General features: G+C 58.2%; 1 protein-coding gene across 6 annotated transcripts in view; it reads left to right on the top strand.

Moving 5' to 3' along the window:
- TCF20 (transcription factor 20) overlaps positions 1-22,809 on the top strand; it is a 194,528-nt gene that overhangs the window by 65,571 nt on the left and 106,148 nt on the right. Inside the window, exon 1 of one of the 6 annotated variants that reach the window (XM_060413608.1) lies at positions 18,671-18,749. The exons of the other annotated variants lie outside the window; for them this stretch is intronic. The gene's annotated coding sequence lies outside the window, so the exon portion shown is untranslated. Of the gene's footprint in view, positions 1-18,670; positions 18,750-22,809 lie in introns of those variants that run through there. 6 annotated transcript variants of the gene reach the window in all.

Genomic DNA, 22,809 nt, shown 5'->3' with positions numbered 1-22,809 from the left:
AACGAAGGACTAGGGAACAGAGGGCCGGTGCTGGGCTCTGCCTCTCACTGGCTGGTGACCTTGGTAAAGTATCTTCTCCTTGCCTTGGTTTCTTCATCTGTAAAAGGCGGGGGGCAGTCGTTGGTGGCTGGCAGGTTGGGGTGGGAGCTCCTTGAGGATAGAGATCGGTCTCCTGGGTACGTGGTGGATGAATGGAAGTATGAGTAAGGAAGGCAAGCCGCCTGGGTGGTTTCCCCTCCACCTTCTCTGCCCCCACTTCCGCTGACCGTGGACAGTCCAGGATTGAGGAGAAAGCCGCCCCATTTCTGGACACTCTCCCCAGAGATCCTAGGCTTTGTCCCAGAGCAGCCCCTCTGCTGGGACCCATCTGCCCAGTCCATGTCCCTTTCGGAGACTCTGACTGTTTTCTCTGCCAGCCTCAGTCCAGTCCTAACTCTGCAGTTTTCTCGTTTGGAGAGCAAGGCTCATAAGACCTCATGGTGTTATTGATGGCATCAGGCTCCTGCTCATTGAGGAAAAAATGTTAGTCACTCAGTCGTGTCTGACTCTTCATGACCCCATGGACTATAGCTCGCCAGGCTCCTCTGTCCATGGGATTCTCCAGGCAAGAATACTGGAGTGGGTTGCCGTGCCCTCCTCCAGGGAATCTTCCTGACTGAGGGATCGAACCCTGGTCTCCTGCGTTGCAAGTGGATTCAGGGAAGCCTGCTCAGTGAGGGATGCCCTCCACCTCCCCCAAGCCTGGCCCCTTCCCCACTGTCCCCTTGGCTGCTCCTCTGATGCTGGCTCTGGGGTCAGGGGTCAGGGGTCAGTGCCCTGCGGGGTCGAGTTCCCCAGTAGCTCCTCTCCAGGGCGCTCAGGTTGAGGGCCTTGCCGGAGCTCATCTAGCTGTCTGGGGAGCGTGGGGGGAGAAGGGGGCTGTCTGTCTGAGTCTTGCTCACACCGGCCTGTGTGGCTGTCCAGCCAAAGGGCTCCCTGCCCTGGAGGTTCCTTCTTGGCTGGAAATGAAGTCTTCCGCAGGAGCAGCTGCCCATCCGCCCGGGTTCCGCAGATAGAATAGGAGTCCTCCCTCCCACCTGGGGATGGCCTTCCCAGAGCCAAGGCACGGGCACGCAGCCCCATCAGCATCAGTCGTCTTGTTCCCACCCTTGCTTCCCCCATCGCCCTTGGGACAAAGTCGGGAAGCTCCGTGCCCTTCGGCCAGGCTCCTGCCCACACCTGGGTCTGCTGAGCCACTTTTCTTACTTAGGAAAGCCTCACTTTGCCTCCTCTCTGTGCCCGGGCCCCTGCTGTTTCCTTGGCCTTCCCCCAGCAGGGGGGACTCCCAAGGGATCTGGCCCGCCCAGTCCCGGCCCCTCTCACCCCGTGGTGTTCACATCAGCCTCCCCCATCACCCGAGGGCTGGCACCTGTCTGCCTGCCCCGGGGCCTTGGCCCAGCGTCAGTGCGCAGTGAATCCTTGTGCAGGGAACACAGGGAGGGACAGACGGCTGCAGAGTGGCGTCCTGAGACCCCAGAGCGAAGGTCTCAGCTGCCCCTCTGTTGCTCAGACACCTCAGCGGCTCCCAGTGTCCCCAGGAGACACACACACACACACCTGGTTACACACACACACACACACCAACCTACCCACAACGCACACCTTCTGCCTGGAATTCTCTGTCCCCTGCCCTGGGCCTGCCTTTGGGGATCACCCCCACCCCCACCCGCTGACCCTGCTCACCTCTCTGCTGGGTTAGCTGCTGCCTCCTCCTTGGAGGCTCAGCCTTTCTGTCCCAACCGGAGTCCCCGGTCGGGCCCTATTTGTGGGGGGAGTAGACCGCACAGCGAACAGCTGAGTGAATTCATAAGAATGCAGCTGAGCCTGGGACCTTCAGGAAGTTGAAGGACTTCTCCGGATGGGTCAGGACAGAATGTGAGAGGTGGGCATGGGGAGCAGGCCCCACGGCGGTGGGGAGGCCTCGGTGAGACAAGGTGGGCGCCCTGGCCCCGAGCTGAATGCGGCGGGGTTATGACCCGATCCCCTGCCCGTCGGCCACAGTCGTGCCGGCCCCTTGGGGAGCCCTCTGGGACCCTCAGGCGGGCCTGGCTGCCTGCCCTTGAGCAGGCATCTGCCCTCTCGTGTCCTTACTGTGATAAATGGGGTTTGGAGGCCAGCATCCCAGAGTCCTGGACCAGGTGAGCAGAGGCCCTCTTTGGCCCGTGTGCTCTTCTCTCTCCCTCCCCGCCACCTCCAGTATTAAAAAGAGGAAGCATTCCCGTAAAAAGCCCAGGTTTCCTGCGCCTCTGGCTCACTGGGCTGGCCTGGCCACAAGCCTCCCACCAGCCAGGGCCCCCGGCATCACTGGGTGGTCCTGACTCTTGGCCACCTGCCCGGCGGCTGACCACAGGCCCCCATCCGCCCTGCCACTCTCCTCGGAGAGACAGGTTTCAAAACCTGCCTCCAGACAAAGCTCTCTGCCTGCCCCCCCCCCCCCGCGCCCCCCCAATATTCCAGGCAGCCTGCCTCGTTTTAAAATTCCTTCAGCAGCCCCGGGCCCAGCGGCTTCTCCCAGCGAAGGAACGAGGCCGCGCACGTGACTGAGCTCTGCGGCGGGGAAGGCTTTGATGTTGCGGGATTTCAGACGCCCCTCCCCCTCCCCTCCCCGCCCCTCCCCCTCCTTCCCCTGCATTCTCCCCTCCCCCTCCCCTCCCCTCCCCCTACTTCCCCTCCATTCTCTCCTCCCCTCCCGCTTCCCCCTCCCTTCCCCCTTCCCCCTCCCCCTTTCTCTCTTCTCCCCTCCTCCCCCCTCCCTTACTTCCTCCTCCCCTCTCTCTCCTCCCCTTCCTCCCTTCTCCTCCCTCCTCCCCCTTGCCCTCCACTTCCTCTCCTCTGCTGTTCTCTCTTTCCCACCCCGCCTCCTCCAGGTGCCTGCTAATTGCTTTCATTCCTGGCATTACATGCCTGGCCAGGTCACCCCCACGGGAGGTTAGTTTTGGGGAGGGGGCTGCCTGTGGGGAGAGGTGTTAGAGGGGTTAGCACCTTGCTGGCTGAGGACAGGGAGAAGCAGCCCTGACAAGCCGGGGTTGTGGCCACTGTGGAGGAGTGACCCCCCAACCACCGCCCGCCTCTGCCCTCTGCCTTCTGCCCCAGTCCTACCTGCACCTGAGTGAGTGACCTGCCACTGCCAGCATCCTTTATTCATGAGGTCTCGAGGCCAAAGCTGCCCAGTTGGGGGGGTGGGGGGCTGCAACCTTTTTTGTCCTGGGGGGAAACTGGGGCCTGGGACTTTGGAAGCCCACTGGCAGGATGGGGGGAGGGGAGGGAATGGACTGGGAGAGGGGTTTGGTGGTGGGGGAGTAAGACAAGGACGGTAGGGGTGGGCAGTGCAGAGAGCAGAGGGGGTGCAGGTGGGAGGCTGTGACCACCCAGAGGGGGCTGAAGGGAGGGAAGGGGAGAGTTTAGGAAGGACTCTGCATCACCTCCTGCCTAGTAGATGTCCCTGGGACCCCCCACCACCCCTTCCTGTCTCTCCCAAGCCTTCTAAAGGCTGAGTCCCCAGGGCCCATATTCAGATTTGCCTGGTGGCCTTGTAGAACCTCCATTTTCCTCCCCTTCCAGAGGGGGCAGGGAGTGGGGTAGAAACCTCGGTGTCTGCGATTCCACCCCCTGCGCCCGGGTTCTTCGCCACCCCATGCCCTGGTCCACAGCCACTGAGGCTGAGAACACTCCAGCCAAGGCCTCCTCTGGGCTGGCTGACACAGGAACGGGGTCCAGGTGCTGGGCTGGCCGGTCCCAGGCTGGTCTGAGAAGGGCAATGTGTGCTGGTGGCCAGGGACGCCCCCCGCTGGCCCCCAGGCTTTGGCCTGGCCCTGCTCTACTTTCTGTGGTTAAATCTGTCCCCCTGGCAGGCGTGTCCATGACGGGCAACTGTCGAGCTGAAGGAATTAGGGCAAAGACTGTAATTGTGCCAGCGGGCCAGTAGGCCTACTGCGTGCCTGGTGCGTCCTAGGGCGGCAAGGGGGTCAGCCGTCCTGCCCCACCAGTGCATGGGGGAGGAGCCCAGGCTCTGAGAGGTGCCCAGACTCACACAGTCGCACAGCTGAGCTGGAGCCCAGACCTCCTCTGCCTCCCCGACCCCCTCCCGGATCAGGGTGCCTTCCGCTGCCTGGGTGTCTGGCAGGAGGGCACAGGTTGGGCTCCTGTGATGCCATGGGGACTCCCACCGATTCTCAGCAGCTCTCCAACTGCAGAGCCACCGGGAGTGCTCCTGGCACTGCGTGGCTTCCCTTGAGGCCTCAGTCAGTGGCGCTGGGGCTGACTCCTGCCTTGGGGTGCCCACTGGACGTCCCCAGCCGCTGTCAGCTGGGTCCTTACCTACCCTGTCTCCAGAAGACCCCTTTCCATCCAGAGGGTCCTCCCTCACAGTGCTCCCTGCCCATCCAGAGGGTCCTCCCTCACAGTGCTCCCTGCCCATCCGGAGGGTCGTCCCTCACAGTGCTCCCTGCCCATCCGGAGGGTCGTCCCTCATAATGCTCCTTGCCCATCTGGAGGGTCCTCCCTCACAGTGCTCCCTGCCCATCCAGAGGGCCCTCAGTCCTTCCTCTGCTCCCCTCAGCCTCTCAAAGGAGTTGCTCTGGGAGCAAAGCCGTGGCTGTCCACCGCAGGGCTTGGCCCTCCCTGGGTTAGGGCATCTAGTAATAGGTGTGCCAGGTTTGCAGCCTGGTCAGCTATGTGGCCTTGGGTAGGGCAGTGTCCCTCTCTGGGCAAGTGGGAAATGGGGACGATGGCAATATGGTCTCTCCATTGGGATTGTTTTGAATTGATCGAGAAGAGAAATGTTAATTAAAAAAAAAAAAAAAAAAAAACAAGCCCCAGCACTTTGTACAGATGTGAGCAGCTGGGCTGAGTAGTAGCCTGTGCGCCTCAGTGGGCAGCGCTGAGCCTGGCACACGCTCACCACTGACTGCTCGGCGCCCTTCCTGTGAGACCCTGACCAGGAATGGAGGGCCCTGCCTGATAGTCCCTAGCTGCTGGGAGGGCGGAGAATCTGGGCAGAGGGGAGTGTCTGCGCACATCTGTTTCAGCCCGGTGGCTCTTTGCTCTCTGGCCAGGTTTTCCCGAGCCTACCTTCTGGAGTGCGGAGAGGCAGGTTCAGAGAGGAGCTTCTGGGGCCAGTCCTCAAAGTTGTGGCTTGCTGGGCTTTCATGGTTGGCCCCGGGAACTGCCCCTTCCCAGCATCGACTCCTTCTAGCTCAGCCGTGCCCGTGGGGGGTGCCCAGGAGGCTGTTGGGGGCGGGGATGGAGGCAGGCTGGCAGAGACTCTGATGAGACGGGCTCCTTATCCCGGGGCTCACTCCTTGTTCAGCTGCTCCATGAATGTGACAGCCCCCCAGCCATATTTAGGGAACATGTCCTCGGCCAAGCCCAATTCTCTCTTCAGCCCCCAGTCAGCTCTACAGTGCGGTCTTTCCTGAGGATACCCATTTTGCAGATGGGTGGCCTCCTTGCCAAAGGCCACCCAGCTGGACTGTCCAGTGTGGACACCTAGCTCTGCCTGAGCCAGTGCGGTGGAGAGGTTGAGGCATAGGTTCTAAAGGCTGCATTCAGATTCTGAGTACTCCCAAGCTTGCTGTGCGGTTCCGGGTGAGTTGCTACACCTCTCTGAGCTCAGCTGCCACGTCTGTAGAGAGGGGATAATAATAGCATCTCCCTTTGGGAGGAATCAGTGCAGTCACACATAAAACACCTGGCACGGAGTAAGTGCTTGCTAAATGTCAGCTGTGGTGGTTGCTGTTTTTATTATTATTTGACTTGAAAATTCCCTCCGTTCCACGTGCTCCTTACACGGTAGTGGAAAGCTAAGCTGAGTACATGGGAATGAGTCCTCCTGGGTCCCCACCGGCAACATTACGTCCCTGAGCCCAGCATGGAGCGGGTGCCCTCAGGCCCCCCTTGTAGCTGTGGTGATGAGAAGCTTGGCCCTGTCCTGTAGCCTGGCCGGGGGCCCCGTTCAGAGGCAGGGGGTCTCAGCCCTGCCGAGCCTGCCTCCTGGCTGACAGCTCAGGCACCGTGAGCTGGCTGCCTGCCAAGCTGCCTCCTCTCCCGGCTGGCTGGCATCCCGGGCCCGATGCCAGGGGGCCGGCTGGTGGGCAGCAGCTCGAATGCTACAGGGCTGTGATCCCAGCCAGGAGGCTTGAGGCAGGGCTGGGCGTTGGGGCCTCCAGCCGCCCGCTCGCAGCCCTCGGGAGCCAGGCACAGCTGCGCTGGCTCTCGGCACCGCCCCCCAAGTTGGTGCCTCTGAAGAGCTGGGGAGAGCAAATTCTCAGAAGCAGCAGCGAAAAGAGCAGAGGCGGGCAGTGGGTCCACGGCATAGCGGCAAGCCTCCCGCAGCCTCCACGTCCTCATCTGGGAAAAGGAGCCAGTTGGACCTCCGTGGCCTGTCTCCCAGGGGCAGACATCGAAGTGGTGCCCCTGATACGCACGTGTCCAGGGCCTGTGCCGAGGCCAAAGGGTGCAGCGTCCAGTTAGGAGAGACCTGGCTGCGGGAGGATGGGCTGAAGGTGACATTAATTCTAAGCAACACCACACACTCACTGGGCACTAAGTCGTCTACAAATAAGGGGCTCATTTTATAGAGGAGGAAACTGAGGTTCAGAGAAGTTCATATGCCTCATAAGCTGCTAAGGCAGAATTCGAACCCAGCATGACGGCTTCAGCGTCTCCACCTCACTGATGCCCAAGCACCCTGTACCGAGTGGGGAGCTGGTCACCACCTTGGGACCTGGGAAGACTGCCCAGGGGAGGGGTTGGGTGTGGGGTGGGGACCTTTGGAGGCTGCACGGCATTTCTGCCAGCAGCTTCTGGGGGGGCCTGTGAGCAAGAAGGCTGAGGTACGGAGTCCCGAGGAAGGCTTACCCAAGGAGGGATCCTTTGGGCTGTGACCTTTGGGGTAAAGATATCAGGGTAGACTGTGCCAGGGGAGGGAACTGTGAGGTGGAAACAGGCTCAGGCAAGAGGGAAGGAAAGCCCCTGGCTCCGGAGAGAGGAGTGGGTGGTTGGGTGCCTTCAGGGCGGGGCAGGGAGGGGCTTGGGGGTGTTCTGGAGCAGAGGCAGCCATGCAGGTCCCGTCAGGTGTTACTGTCTTTCAGAGAGGAAGTGCTCAGGCCAGGGATGGGGGGGCGTGGCTCACATACCACCCCTTCTCCTGGGGTGCCTTCCCCTCCCTTCATCATCTCCCTGGGTGGCCGTGGGGGTTCATCATGGGAGTGTCTGAGCCCCGCCCCCTTTGCCCCATGACATCATGTTCTGCCCCAACCTTTAGGTTCTGCTTGGGTGCCCTCGGGCAGAGCCTGTAGCCAGCCAGCTCCTGGCTCTGCTATCTGGGTCCCCAGCCCAGCCCATCTTATTGCATAGACGCCACGGCATATCATTCGACCTTCCCTGAGGGTTATTCCTGTGCCCTCCAACCGCATCCCTGGGTTGAGTTTCCTTCTGCCGGCAGCGAGGCACTCTGCCTGTTGCCAAGTATAGCTGGACAATCCTGGCTTGGCTGTGTGACCACAGCACACCGCTGCCTGCCCCCCTCTCCATCCCCCCCCCCCAGCCTCCTTGTCCTCATCTGTACAGTGGGGACATGAGCAGCTACCTTGCGGTCAGCTGTGAGGCTTAGAGCAGTATCTCTGTCAAGTCCCTGCTAGGTAACTAGCCTTGTCTCCATCAGTGGCCGCTGTTGCGAATATGACTCCTAAAAATCCTTGTGACCGCCCAGCCCAGCACCCTGGACAGCAGCTGGCCTGGCCCTGCCCGCTTCCCCGAGCTGGAAGGGGAGTTGCTTCCTGCCTCCGCCCCTCCGACCTCCATCAACCTCCTCCCCCTGGCCTCCCTCCCGCTCCCGGAGTCTTTAGTCTTCGGCACAGTCTGGTAATTAAAAACCTTCAAGGGGGACTTTATTGAGTTAGCATTAGTTATTTTGTCAGGCTGGGAGAGCGAGAGAATTATCTGTCCTCCGGGAGAGGGGGGCCGGGGCGGGGGCCGTGGGCTGAGATTGGCAGGTGCCTGCCTGCGCCTTGAGCTCCCTTAATGTACCGCACTGCAGGCTCGGAGGGCAGGGTGCTGGCAGGGGGTGGTTCCCCACCGGGAGGCTCATCCTGCGGGGTTGTTCCCCACTTCCCAGCCCCTTCCTGGCTTCCATCCTAGGGCTGAAAAGCTCCTGGCTTTCAAAGCAAGCCCCCACCCACCCACCACGCCAGAGTCCAGGAGGGCTGCAGGCTTGGGGAGGCTGGCAGTGGGGGTCTTCTTCCTGAGCTAGGGTTCAGGGTTTGGGGCCAACTAAGCCTCTTAGCTGGAGTTTAGTGGGCTGGTTTTTGGTGCCCCTGGCCTCTCTGCCACCTCTTTGCCTGAAAGCGTCCACTTAAAAGGGTCAGGCATGGAACACCTGGGAACTTGGCGCTCCTTGACCTTGGGTGAGCCCCTCACCTGCCTGCCCCGAGTTTCCCACCCGTACAATTAGAAGAGTAGTTTCTCCGTTTCTGGGCTGTTATGAGCCATGAAGGAGGCCAGTGTGAATTCCCCTGTCCAGGAGAGGCCCTGCTTTTATTTGCCTGGGTCTCTTTAAATGCCCAGCCCTGGGGGAGGAGCCAGCATTTTACCTCTGCTGTTTGTTACTTTGAGATAATGATCACTCGATCACTCATCAGAGTCTTCACAATAACCTTGCGAGATAGGTGTGGCCAATCCATGTTCCAGATGGACAGACTAAGGCTTGGAGCCGAGAGGTGGTTTGCTCAGTCTCAGGAGTGGGGAGGCTGAGCCCAGACCCCGGTCTTCCCCTGGTTGGAAGAGCCAGGGCCAGCGCTTGATACTGTTGGCTCTCTGGGTTGGGGCTCAGGAATGGTACTTGTCAGCCTCCTCCAGGAGCCTGGGCCTGACCAAGAGGGCTCCTGTGGGGGACTGACTGGGCTCCCGGCTCATCCAGGCTTCGTGCCCTGTCCTCTGCCTTGCTCCAGGGCTGGGTCTAGGGACAGACAGCCCAGAGCCTGACTCAGCGAATGCCTGACACCCAGGCCCTGCCCCTCGTGGTGGGCAGTGCCAAAGGGGAGATGGTGTGTGGGACCGGAGCCCGAGGGCACACCAAGTGCGTGTCTGTGCCTCCTGGTCACATTAGCCATTCAGCTGGACTTTCCTTTCACAGGGACTAGCCGCAGTCATAAGGTACCTGGAGGCGGAAGATAGGAGTACAGGCAATGGGAAGGGCTGGCCTGGAATGGGGTTGGGAGGGAGGTCAGGTCGGATAACTGAAACTGGACCCAGTCTCCCTTGAAGTTATGAGGCCCCGTGTCTTATGTGTGTGGAGCTTTGCAGCTCACACAGGTTTCCTTGCCCTCTAGGTTGCTGTGAAATGCCCCCTTCTCCAGGAAGCCTTCAGGGATTTTCCCAGGGTAACTTGCTATCTACTTTCCTGGGGTCCTGTGGCACACCTCGGTTATAGTTAACAGGCTGGGATGTTACTTGGGGGCAGGGCTGGGCCTTGGCTTCCCCCCACCAAGTCTCTCAGAGTATCTGTTGGGTCTCAGCTAAGTCTCTGTCCTGCCTTGCGTTTCTCAAGAGTGAGTCCGAGGCACAGGACTGGTGCTTGGCGACGGTGAGGGCAGGAACAGAGTGAGAAGCTGTCCTTTTGCTCCATCCTGGCCTCTGTGAGCCTGTTCTGATTGGGAACAGTGGGCCTGAGGGATGGGACACTGAACACCCAGGCCCAAGCGTAAGAGCCGTGCAATGCTCCCTCCTGCTGCCAGCGGGACCTGGGTGAGCTCCCTCCTCGGATGCCACCCTGTGATCAATGGCATAGAGCCCGGCACGTGTGAGGCCCGTGCGTGTTTATGTCCACCTGCGCTTTGTCTCCCAGCGGCGTGTCCGCATTGAGAAACCAGTGAGAGGCCCCTTGGTTCTCTTTCGTGCATGAGGCCGATACGAGAGGCAGCGTGAGAGGCACTGGGCACCCGACGGGGGATGGGGGGCAACTGGTGTCCCTTGGGCTGGACAGGAGCTGGCGGCTGTGGGAGAGGCCAGGGGCTTGGACTCCATCCCTCACCTCTGTGGGTTTTGTTTTGGCTGCCCTTCACCATCTGTCGGATCCTAGCTCCCCGACCAGGGACTGAACCCAGGCCCTTAGCAGTGAAGGCGCAGAGTCCCAACCTCTGGAATTCACCAGGGAACTCCCACCTCTGTGGTTTAAACCTTGATTCTCTTGTTAATCTCTTAGTGCCAGAAAGGAATTGGGTTGAGCCCCAACCCTCATACCACCCACTTTTGCTCACTCTGTTAGGCTGGACCCATCTTTGGGGGTGTTCTTAGAGGCCCGCCTCCCAGTCAGATCCCTGGACCAGGAGTCAGGAGACCTGGGGTCAAGAGGCCCCTTCCTCAGCCCTCTGTAGCTCAGGGCCCTGCCCTTACGTGGCCAGGGGCTGGCTCAGCTCACCTGGACCCACACTGGGGCCCAGGACCCTGCCCTGCCCAGCACACCGTCCGACCGGCAGCCACGTCCTTCCTGCTCTCATCTGATCCGGTGCGCTGAGGCTGCCTTCACTGAACCACTCACAGAAATCACTCTCAGCCTTATCGGTCTGCTCTGGTCCAGAAACACCAGTGTAGGGATCCCTCCCCCACCCCCACTTTCTCCTCTAGGATTGCCTCCTCCTCCTCCTCTCCCGGGAAGGCCTCCCTAACCCCCAAGCCCATAGGGGAAGGCCCCATTCCCGCTCAGGCTGGAACATGGTCACTGGTTTACTTTTCTCTCCTCCCACCCGATGGTGAGCTCCTTGAACAATACAACCTTATGCATTTCTGGATCCTTGGGCCTGGTACACAGTAGGTGCTCAGTAAATGCTTTTGCTTGTTGGTCAGGTTGTGGGAGCAGGAAGAACCTTAAAAGTCATTTCTGAGAAGAGAAGCCCTGGGGTGTGGGGTGAGGCTGTGCTCTGGAGAGGAGAGGGCACTGGCTTTGGATTCTGTCGGCCTGGGGACCGCTCTGGCTGGGCCATTCACTTCACCTGGCCACGCATCAGGCTCCTCATCGGTGAACTGCGTGCGAAACTGCTTCCCCTGGTGGTACTGAGTTTGAACCAGGATAAGATCAGAGGCATGACATGACCGACTCAACAGGCATGAGTTTGAGCAATCTCCGGGAGATGGTGAAGGACAGGGAAGCCTGGCGTGTTGCAGTCCATGGGGTGGCAAAGAGTCGGACACAGCTTAGCGACTGAACAGCAAAGGTCAGAAGGGTGTTTTGCAAAGCCCCTGAGTATGTGGCTTTTCCCAGCGCTGTTCTGGGGGTCCCAGGGTCGGGGTGGGCAGGAGGTGCTCCCAGGGCCTGTGCTCAGGAGGACTGTTTTTCTTGGATTGCTGGGCACTCCCTGAGGACAGGCCAGTGTCTTGTCCATATGCCCATATGCTTCAATCAGAGCCAGTGGGCTTGCTTTCCTTAGAGACCCTCCAGAAGCTAGACGCTGTCCCCACCAGCCTTTCCCGGGCTCCTCTGCTAATGATCACACTGTGGAGAGCGGGTCCCCTGCATGTGCTAGGCAAGGGTCCATGTTGCCTGCAGCAGAGGCCTGTCCCCTCCAGGCCGGACAGGCGTACAGTGGAGCCTAACTTCTTTCACCCAAGTCCCCTCCGCCGCCCACGTTTTTATATTTTGAGCAGATGAAAGATTTTACTCCTTTTTGTGTGTGTGCTTTTTTTTTTGGCTGGGATTAGCTAGTCCCTGGCTGCCCATTTCCTCAAAGCTCTGCTGTGTTGAGAGGACATCAGAGGACTTGTACTGTGTGACTTCTCAGGAGCCCTGAGACTCCTGCAGATCCAGGGACAGGGGCCTCTGGGACAAAACTGGAAGGAGAGAGAGGGTAAGCGGGGCGTGAGCCACCTCCAGCCCTGCACTGGCTCCGGTTAAACTGTCAGCCAGGCCTTGGGGCCACTGCTTCCCACCCAGGGTCCCCAGACCCCAGGAAGGGCTTCCCACCTGGGCTCTGCCTCCTGCTGGTCTCTGGTCCCCCTGCCCGGCCCCCTGATCCCTGAACACCAGCTGGCGGTGCAGGGGGCGCATGCGTGTGGCGGGAGTGAGCCAGCGGTGGAGAATTAATATTCCTGGAACATCGCCCCGGCCGCCTGCACACGCCGAGGAGAATATTACGGCGATTAGCGGTGGGAATTCGGCCTGCACGCAATATCTGGATGGAGAATTCGGTGTGATTAATCTGGCGCTAAGTAGCAGCCTCCGGGGTCCGTGGGGCTCTGGCATGTTTGGAATGGGAAAAAAAGCTTGAGAGCGCAGAGATTCTTCGGGGGGCTCTTTGGGGGTCTGCCAGGGTGGCAGCTGTGCCCGGGGCAGGCTGCAGGCCCCTGATGGCCCCCGGGCGGGCCAATCACCCCTCATTTGTGACCATCAGCAGACTGCCAGCAGATGAAAGTGTGCTCAGTTCGCAATCTCAGCCCACCCCAGATCTTTTCTCTTTCTTTTGCCTCCTACATTAAGCGTCAGGGACCCGTGTTCGAGTTGTGGCTTCAGTGCACTCAATGCTACTTCTCTGAGCCTCACTTTCTTCATCTGCAAAATGGGATGTGTGATTCCTGTCCTGCCATCTCAGGGAAGGATAATGATGAGTATTCCTGCTTTATGGAAGAGGAAACTGAGTCTGTGAGATTGGCACAGCCAAGAGATGGAAATTATGCGGATATTGGGGATTACTAGTAATGCATGCATGCATGTGTTTCCCAGGTTGCATTAGTGGTAAAGAACCCGCCTGTCAATGCAGGAGACATAAGAGACATGGGTTTGATCCTTTGGTTGGGAAGATCCCCTGCGGAAGGAAATGGCAACCCACTCCAGTATTCTTACCTGGAGAATCCCATGGATAGATGAGCTTGATGGGCTACAGTCCATAGGGTCACAAAGAGTCAGACATGGCAGCAGCTCAGTTAAGTCAGCAACTTAATTCTATTAATAACCTGAGTTCAATAGCCACTCAGTTCCTCTCACTTGGTCAAATGGCACAGGAGTTTCAGAACCTCTCAGCATGCTGAGGGAAGGCAGTGGCAGGGAGAGAGTACTTCTCTTATAGATTTGAATCTGTAGTCTCATCTGTAGAATGGGCATAAAACACCTCACTTCCCTGAATTGGATCTCTGTTTTAAGATCTCTTGTTCTGGGACTGTTTACAAGCTGACTCAGGGTCCTAGTGGAAGTGGGATGAAGATGTTGGAGGTGATGTGGGTTGGGGAAAAATCTGCCTGGCCCTTCTTCCTGTCCTTGGCCCCAGTCTTGCAGCCTCATCAGATGAAAGCACCAAACGCCAGGGCTGGCAGGGAGCTTTCTGCTCTTGTGTCTCAGTGTCTTCACTTTAAGGAAAAAGAAACTGGAGGATCAGAGAAGCCACAAGGCCTGCCCAAGGCTGCACTCAAGTGGCAATGTTGAGGGGGGAACCACAGTCTTTGGAGAGCCAGGTCTGTGTTGACTTTGGGAAAGTCTTCCTTTTTCTGAGTCTGTTGCCTCCTCTGGGTAGTGGGAGAGTCATGCCAGCCTTTTGGGGCAGAACAGTGTTGTGGGCCTGGAACCACGCAGGCGTTCTGGTATAAGTAGGAGAAGGTCTGGGTCTTCTGGGAGCCCCAAAAGAGTACTCAGCTATGGACAGACTGTCCAGGGCCTGTGACTGACCTGCTTCGTCCCTGCCAAGGGTTCTGGACTTGTTGAAAGCTCTTGTGGTGGCAAAACATGACCGTTGCACTTTTTGGCTCTGTTGCCTTAAGCCGTGCGTACTATTTCTAAATCTGATTTGAGGAAGTTTTTTTCTTTCGCCAGTGAGGCCTTGGTCCTCCATGCAACTCATCATTCTATCCAGAAATGTATACTGGATCAATCATCTTCACTTGCCCTTTCCTAAGCAAGTGACAGAATGGCTTTTGAAGGGGGGTTGGTTTGTGGTTTCCCAGCAGTACAGCAGTCTGTGGTCTTGAGCGGCTACGTTTGAGACCAGGCTTTACAGGTAGACGGTTTTTAGCGAGCTGAAATGGCTGGGCGCAGTAGAAGGCGGCAGGGGTCACAGAGGGGCGGGCAGGGCTCTGTGGGGTTGGCTTTCATTCACTGCTGATTCCTGAGTGCCTGGAACAGTAGGCGCTGAAATAAATGCTGCTTGAATGAATGCATGTATGCTTGACTGGATGGAAGGGTGCACGCATGCGTGATGGGATGGACGCATGCTGAGAAGAGTTGAGTGTACTGGTTAAGCACCCAGACTCTGGGGCTTTGTAGCCTGGGGTTGAATCCTGGCTCTGCTCTTTATTAGCAGTGTGACTTCAGGCAACTCAGTTGAGTTCCCTGGGCCTCAGTTCGCTCATCTGAAAAATGGGAGTAATGGTAGTCCCTCACTCAAGGGTAGTTGTGAGGCTCAAATGACTTCATCTTCCCAAGAAGCTAAGACACAGGTGCATACAGTAACCACTATATAAGTACCGTGAACTTTTCATTGCTGTAGTCAGTAAAAGAATTCTGACCTAGCCACTAGGAGACTAAGCGTAGGTCTCAGCTCTGCTGCTGACCTGCTGTGTGACCTTGATCAAGTCCTCTCCTCTCTCTGGGCCTCAGTTTCTACATCTGAAGAATGATTGGGGCAGATGATTCCAGCACGTCCCCCTGTCCCCAGCTCAGTTATTCTGCTGTTTGTGGTGTTGGCCTGTATCCATGACAACATTCCCAGCACAGAGGCTCCGTGCACATGGAGCCCTCCAGCTCAGCCACTGTGCTACCAAACCCCAAGTTCCCTAACAGAGGCACTGGAAACATCTCCCCTACCCTCTGAGATGCTGCTTTGAAATCCTTTGCTTTTGCGGGGGTGGGTGCCCCAACTCTTCTGTCCATACATTCACTCCCACCTCTCTGCTTTCCCTGCACCTTCCTGACCTAGATCACACACCTCCTCCAGGAAGCCTTTCCTGGTTCCTCCACCAGTTGCCCTCCCTGCTAAGCCTCTTCTCTGCAGCTGTTGCTCCTGACTTGTGATCCCACCTCACTCATATTTGTGAAAAGTTACTGAGTAACTGTCCATGTGTTTCTCTAGTTTGAGGAAACGGAAGGGAACCTGTATTTATTCTGCATTTACTAAGCGCCCACTCTGTGCTCAGCTCATTCATCCTCCTTGTCTGCAGTTACCCACTCAGAAACTTGGCCAAGGAGTGTTAGTTACATTCCTTCAAGAGTGGGAAGGTGAGGCTCACTGAGGTTGTGTTGTTGTTGTTGTTTAGTCGCTAAGTCGTGTCTGACTCTTTGCAACCCCATGGACTGCAGCACGCTAGGCTCCTCTGTCCTTCACTATCTCCCAGAGTTTGCTTAAATTCATGTCCATTGAGTCAGTGATGCTATCTAACCTTCTCATCCTGTCGCCCCCTTTTCCTTCTGCCCTCAATCTTTCCCAGCAACAGGGTCTTTTCCAATGAGGTGGTTCTTCGTTCTCAGGTGGCCAAAGTATTAGAACTTTAGAATCAGTCCTTCCAATGAATATTCAGGGTTGATTTCCTTTAGGATTGACTGGTTTGATCTCCTTTCAGTCCAAGGGATTCTCAAGAGTCTTCTCCAGCACCGCAACTCAAAAGCATCAATTCTTTGGTGCTCAGCCTTGTTTATGGTCCAACTCTCACATCTGTCCATGACTACTGGAAAAACCATAGCTTTGACTAGATGGACTATTGTCAGCAAAGTTATGTCTTTGCTTTTTAATACACTCTCTAGGTTTGTCATAGCTTTCCTTCCAAGGAGCAAACATCCTTTTAGTTTCATGGCTGCAGTCACCGTCTGCAGTGATTTTGGAGCCCAGGATAATGGTCTCTGTCACTACTTCTGCTTTTTCCCATTATTATTACTGGGAGGTTGTGTTGGAGCCTGGTAATAACGATGGTAGCCGACATGGATCTGGCTTCTGCTATGAGTTTGCACTGGGCTAATAAGCATTTTGCATCCCTTCTCTCATGTCATCTCAACAACCTTATAGGGTAGGATCTAGTCTTATACCCATTTTAAGGTGGAACATATGAGACTCCGAGAAGTTAAGTAACTTGCCCATGATCACACAGGAAGGAAGTGGTAGAACCAAGATTTAAAACCAGGCACTGCCGAACTGAATTCAAATGAAAAGCCATTGTGTCAACCAACCTTGCCTGGTATCCTCAGTGCATATTTCTTGAGTGCCCACTGTGTGCAGGCACCACACCAGGGGTCAGAGAACCAACCAGTGCCATCTCCTTGGCTGGTGTAGCAGCCTGGCTGGCGAGGCAGGCAGCTGAACTGGGAGGAATGGTTTTGCTGGGTCTGTTGAGGGTCTGCACTGCACTGAGACCCTCCCATCAGCACTGCTGTCCTTGGCCCCCCTTCACAAAGGAGGAAACAGACTGAGAGGAGTCAAGTGCTTGTCTAGGGTCACGCAGTGAGGGAGCTGGGGAGCCGGGATTTGAACCCTGGCCCTCTGCCTTGGAGCCCCACCCCTTTCCATCACTTCCTGCTGCTTCCCAGGACAGAGTAAGAGCTACAACGGGGGATAAACATGGAAAGTCGCATCTCACTTGGACTTGGGATTCAGGAAATGCTTCTAGCAGAAGTGATGTCTCAGTGGAGACCCTCCTGTGGCCAGGGAATGGGGGAGGGTGGGGTGAGGTGTTCCAAGCAGCGGAACCACAGGTGCCAAGGCCTGGAGGTGAGAGGGAACGTGGTTTGTTTAGGGGACTGAATGGAGTTGTTTCTCCTGGGTCTGCTCACTGAGGTTTGCACTTGTGTGCACATTTTCTATGAATAGGGCCAATTCACTGCGTGCCTGGTGTAGATTCTGCACCGTGTCAGGCCCTGGTGGGGGAAAGAGTGAAAGTCGCTCAGTCGCGTCCGACTCTTTGCCATCTCATGGACTGTACAGTCCATGGAATTCTCCAGGCCAGAATACTGGAGTGGGTAGCCTTGCCCTTCTCCAGGGGATCTTCCCAACCCAGGGACCAAACCCAGGTCTCCCGCATTGCAGGTGGATTCTTTACCAGCCGAGCCACCAGGTGGAGAAAGGACCAGTGCAAAGCATGGCTGGAGTCCCGAGAACAGAGGTGGAGCCATTCGCTCTGGGCTTCAGGGAAAGCCTGGGAGAAAGGGAATGACTTTCCAGACAGTGAGAGCAGCCCGGCCTCCTGGCCTCTACCCCTGACATCTGGGACACGGGAGGGATGAAGTGAGATAACCGGAGCCTGGCGCTTCGTAGGTCCTCAGCCAATGCCAGGCTCCGGAGCTTGGACAAAGCTGTGAGCTGAGTCAGGGCAGCCAGTGGTCAGCTGCCCAGACGCCCCATGGTGCCAGGAGGATGATGCTGCCTTTGGGGGGCCGCGGGGCTGGGATCTTGAGCTGAAGGGAGCACAGCAGAGCAGATTGTGCGGCCACTCATCTGAGGGCAGACGCTCGAGCACACAGTTTTCTTTAAGGAAGTGGGCATCTGGAAGGTCTGCACAGCCGTGGAGGCAGCGGCTCGGGCAGAGGGCATTGCAGGGCCAAGAATCTGGCCATGGTCTGGCGCCTAGGCACTAAATGCTTGGGTCTTTGTTTTGTCCCGCTGTGCCTTGGGCCTCAGTTTCCCCGTCTTGACATGGGGCTTTCGTGTCTCTTAGGCACGGCCACGGAGTAAGAGGGGGTGTGAACACCTGCTGCAGGGACCGCACGTGGTAGTGGGTGCTCAGCCCACTGAACTGGTGCTGCACACCGAGGGCAGGCCGCCTGCTGCTGCTGCTGCCCCTGGAGATGCGATCTGGGGCACTCTGCCTGCCCCTGGGAAGCCCATTGTTCCTGGGTGGGGTGGAGGGGACAGGCAGCGTAGGCTGAGTGATCAAACCCAATGCCTCGCTCCAGCAGCTGGGGAAAGGCTTCCAGAGGCCCCAGGGCTGCCTGGCTGGCCCCCCTCAAGCTCTGGGCCCCTGTACTGAACCGGCCCTTTCTCACCCTCTGTGCCCCCGACCTCAAATCCCAGCTCATTTTCCTGCTGCGCTGCCTTGGGGAGGCCCTCCCCTCCTGTAGCCACACCAGGCCTTTGCCATCACCGCCTAAGAGGCTGAGTGCGAGTTCCTGTGCATGCGCATAGTAGGTGCTCATGACCTTTACCTGCTCATGACACGCTGGCCTTTACCTGCTGGGCACCAAGAACAGTGGGGTGAGCTGTGCTTCTCGCCTTGGAGGGCGTTCGCCCCTTTTAAGCCATTCCCTCAAGGGCCAATTATAAATAGACACATAATCTCCCCTATCTATAGAGATAAAACATAATTCTTCAGAGATGAGCTGCCCGCCCCTCCCCAGCGCACCCCCCCCCCCAACGCTGGCACGCGCTCTCCGCATTTGAGGGCGATGGAGAGGGATCGGTGCTCCCCTCCCTCCTCCATCCATCCCTCCTCCCCGCTGCTCCTCCATCTCCACCCTGCAGAGGTGAGATCGGGCAGGGGCCCGTGATGTCAGAGGCTCAGCTGATGTCACCGCCCCGGCCCTGTGACTTCACTTGCCGGCTCGGGCAGGAGGCGCCGCGAGGAGGCTGAGAGACGAGAGAAACTGCCCCCTTTCCTTCTCCTGCTCCTTGTTTCCCTTCCCTCCACCACCCCCCCTCCCCGCCCCCTTCCTCCCCAGCCTCGCGCCGGAGTTGTTTTCCTCCCAGCCTGTCGCCGGCCGGGGGCTGTTGGAGGGGTCTGGAGCAAGTGGCCGGAAGGATGCTGCTGCAAAGGTAAAGGCGGCGTGTGTGCTGTGCCTCTCCCTCCGGTCACGAAAGTTTGCTCTGGCGTGTGAGGCGTGCCCGCTGGGCGCTCCGCCGCGCCCGCGCTGCCTGGCCCAGGCTCCCGGGGGGGGCAGGCGGGGGCGGGGCGGGCCAGGGCAGGGCGGGCAGGGGCCTCCCGGGCGGCCTTCACTGCCTTGTCCCCCATCAAAGGCCGCAGCTGCTCGAGTGGCGGCTGCAGCTTTGAAACTGCCATAAAGAGCGATAGCGGGAGGGGAGCGCGGGGGATGTTCAGAGCAGGGCCCGGAGGGTGGCCGGGAGAGGAGGGGCGAGAGAGGCGGGCGGGGGGCGCTGCTCTGGGAGCCCGGGGCGGCAGAGGCAGGGCAGGGGCGTGAAGGCCAGAGCTCCGGGGCAGAGTCCCAGGGGCCGAGTCACTCTCACTGCCCACCCCCTCCGGTCCCCTCCAGTCGGGCCAGCATCCTAGGGCCGGGACCCCAGCCTTGAGGGGGCAGAGGTGGCAGGGGGTGGGGGCTGGCTGCTCCCCCCCAATCCCCCCCCCCCACCGTTATTTCCAAGGCTTATTCTTCCCCTCCAGCAGGCCATTTGTCAGCGGTGATTCGGGACAAAGGAGGGGGCAGTGGGTGGTCCGCTCCAAGTTGGGCGAGGGGCACTGAGTGCCGGGCCGGAGAGAAACGCCGACAATTAAGAGGCCGATCGAGGGCTCTGCTCATTCAGGCTGTCGAGGGAGCCGTCATTTTGTGTTAGCGTGTGCGTGTGTGTGTCTGAGGTGGGAGGAGGAAGAGAGGGGGAATGACAGGAGAAGGATTATGACATTGTGTTGTCTCTGTTTGTGGTAAATGCAAATTTGGCTCCAACAGCTTCCCTGGGAGAAGCGGCAGTGAGTAACCCAGGCCAAGGCCTTGGCCCAAACCCGCCGAGGGAGCCCTGTGTGGGGCGGTTTGGGGCTTTTTTTTTTTTTTTTCCTCCTTTTTTTTTCCTGTCTGGCGTGTGCTTCTTCCATTTATTTTTACAGTGAAGTGCTGGAGACAGACAGGCCAGCATGGCGGGGAGGAGCTGATTCCCCCTCCTCCCTGGCCCACCAGCCCCCTCCTCACTCCGCGGGAGGCCCCCGGCGGGGGTTTTCCTGACCCCCAGCCATCGCCCTTCTTGGCTGTCTCCCCAGCCCAGGGTCACCATCCTGTCATGCGCTTGACTGGGGCGGCCTGAGGTCTCAGAAGGCTATGTCCACCCAAGCTGCTTCCCCCCAGGGTAACCAGAGACAGACAGCCCGGGGCTGGGGCTCAGGTGGGGTTTCTAGAGGCCAGAGATGGGCCTGCCCCTGCTGCAGGAGGCAGGCCATGGGTTCTGTGGCTAGGCAGGTAATGGCAGAGCGTCCCGGAACCCCCAGTCTCCTCTGGCAGAGCCATGAGGCCAGAGTGCGTGAGCCTGACCCCGGCTGAGGGCAGCCATAGCCCTTTAGCTGTGGTTGCCAACAGGGCTCAGGCAGAGGCAGAAGCAAGCACACAGCAGGTCAGAGGACACAGAGAGGGCTGGGCCATAGAGCGAAGGCCCCAGTAGGGATGGGAGGACCCCAGCTGAGCAGTCGAGGTGGGAGCCCGCATCACATGGAGGGTCGAGGGCAAGGCTGTGACCCTCTGGGTCTGGCCCGTCGCACACTAGGCCTCAGGCTGTGGCCCTCATTCTGGGTCTTCCATCCTCAGGAGCTGCTTCCTCACCGCCTCTCTCACCTGGTCAAATCCTTCTGGACTCAGTTAGCCTCCTCCAGGAAGTCTTCCCGGCCTTCAGTGTGAATGACCGGGGGCCTGCTCATCCTCGCCTACACACACACACACACACACACACACACACACACACACACACACACATACACATACACACACACAGTGCTGTGAGAAGCACTGTCACTCTCAGGTCCTGGGCGACAGGAATTTTAAGACATCCTCAATGTTCCCAGCACCTGCCCACAGCTGAGCACAGAGGTTTGTGCCCGGAAACCAGGGGCAGGGGGTGGTGTGGGTAAAGATCCAGACTCGCCTATACCCCAGGAAGGCGGGCCACCAAGGTGGAACACTTGCCCTGCCTCGCACCCCGGAAGTGGTCATGGGCTCACTTCCTTTGGACACACCCGCCAGAAGGGGATTTTTTCCCCATGGAGCCTGACCTGTGGAGACAAGCCACACCTACGCCTGTGTGCCCCAAGCTGGAGAGACTGCTGTGGCTAATGTCCCCTTTGAAAATTGGTGGTGGGCTTGCTTATCTCCCCCAGAGTTGTCTTCAGGTCCTAGGCCCACAGGCAACCTGCGTGGGGGAGCCAGGAGCTGTGTGTGAGGGGCAGCTGCCCACCTGGGCTACCCTTGTGGGGCTCTGGTGCCCCATGGAGCCTCCTTTGCCAGATGGAAAAGGAAGGAATGGTTGATAGACTCTGCTCAAGGCTGAGGTGCTGGGTCCATTCCAGGCCTGGGCTCCAGAGCCTTCTGCCAGAGGTGCTGGGAGCACCAGGTGAGGTTCCAACTGGCCAGTCAGCTCATTTCACCCAGTCCAGGCTCACAGAGCCTTCCCCCTTGGAGCTGTGTGCCCACCCCACCAGCTTACATAGAGGGGAGACGCACAGCAAGCCCCTCTCCTTCGTATGCCCGCAATTTGATGGACCCCAGGAGCTTTGCAGGCAGACCTGTTACGGTTCTCCCTGGCCATTCTCTAGCTATATGATCTTAGGCGAGTTATTTAATCTCTCAGAGATGCAGAGACTTACTAGTAGTAAGCTCTTCCTGCAGGCTTGTTATGGGGTTAAGGAGACTACGGGTGCCATGTCTGTACACAGCAGGTGCTCAGTGAATGGCAGCCATCGCTGTGAGGGAGCTGGCTGGGCCAGCAACCTAGAGGCACAACAAAAAGTTCCCCTTGTGAATTCTGACAAGTCACTCAAGAGGGGCTTCAGAGAGGAGGTGTCATTTGAAGGTCTTGGAGAATGAATAGGAGTTTGCCAGGCTAAGGCAGAGGAAGGTGTATCACCGGAAGGAAGAACAACAGCAGAGCTGTAGGTGTGAAAGGCCAGTCACCTCGAGTGGCTGAAGCCCAGGAAGGGGAAGGGGGAGGGACATCGGGAGCCATTTCTGGAGGAGGGAGAGACTGACTTGATGAGAGTGGGCAGGCTGCCCACAAAGCTGGCTCATTCTAGCTCCTCCCAAATCAGCCTCGAAGGGTGGCCTTGTATTGTTGGGATTCGCGGACTGCCTGGGAGTTTAAGGACCAGCCTGGGTCTCCTTCTAATTTGTAGTCTCAGGACATCTCTGGTGCCCAGAGCCAGCCCAGTCCCCTCTCTGAGCCAGGGCCAACATTGTTGGGGAATCAGGGTAGCCGCCTGGTCCCCAGCTTGAGCGAGGGCTCCTGAAGCAGCTTCTCTAGCCTGGGCCCCTGACGTGACTGGAAGTTCCTGCAAGAGGCTAGGGCCACCACTCTCTCCAGTTCACAAAAGAAGCCAGGCTGCCTGCTTCAACCCTGTCTCTGCCATTTACCAGCTGGGCTGCCTCAGGCAAATCACCTGCCCTCTCTGAGCCTCGATTTCCTGGCCACAGGCTAGGGTGAAGATTAGGGGAGATAACTCTCACAGAGGAGGCAGCCCAGAGCCTGGCTCCCCAAGAGCCACCCAAGAACTGTTAGCTCAAAGAAAAGTCAGCCCAAGAGAGTGTAGCATCTCGTGTCTGTGGGCCAATCACTCAATCCTTCTGAACCTTGGTTTTCCTAGCTGTAAAGTGGGGAAGATAATCACGCCTGGTAATAATAGCTAATATTTATGAGCATTTGGGCTTCCCAGGTGGTGCTAGTGGTAAGGAACCCACCTGCCAATGCAGGAGATGTAAGAGATGCGGGTTCGATCCCTGGGTGGGGAAGATCGCCTGGAGGAGGGCATGGCAACCCACTCCAGTATTCTTGCCTGGAGAATTCCATGGACAGAAGAGCCTGGTGGGCTACAGTCCATGGGATTGCAGAGAGTCGGACACAACTGAAGCGACTTAGCGCGCGTGCACACACACACACACACACACACACA

Source organism: Ovis aries, chromosome 3 (assembly GCF_016772045.2).
Source record: "Ovis aries strain OAR_USU_Benz2616 breed Rambouillet chromosome 3, ARS-UI_Ramb_v3.0, whole genome shotgun sequence".
In the NCBI taxonomy this organism is placed as follows: Eukaryota; Metazoa; Chordata; class Mammalia; order Artiodactyla; family Bovidae; genus Ovis; species Ovis aries.
This window is presented reverse-complemented; position numbering and strand designations above follow the sequence as displayed.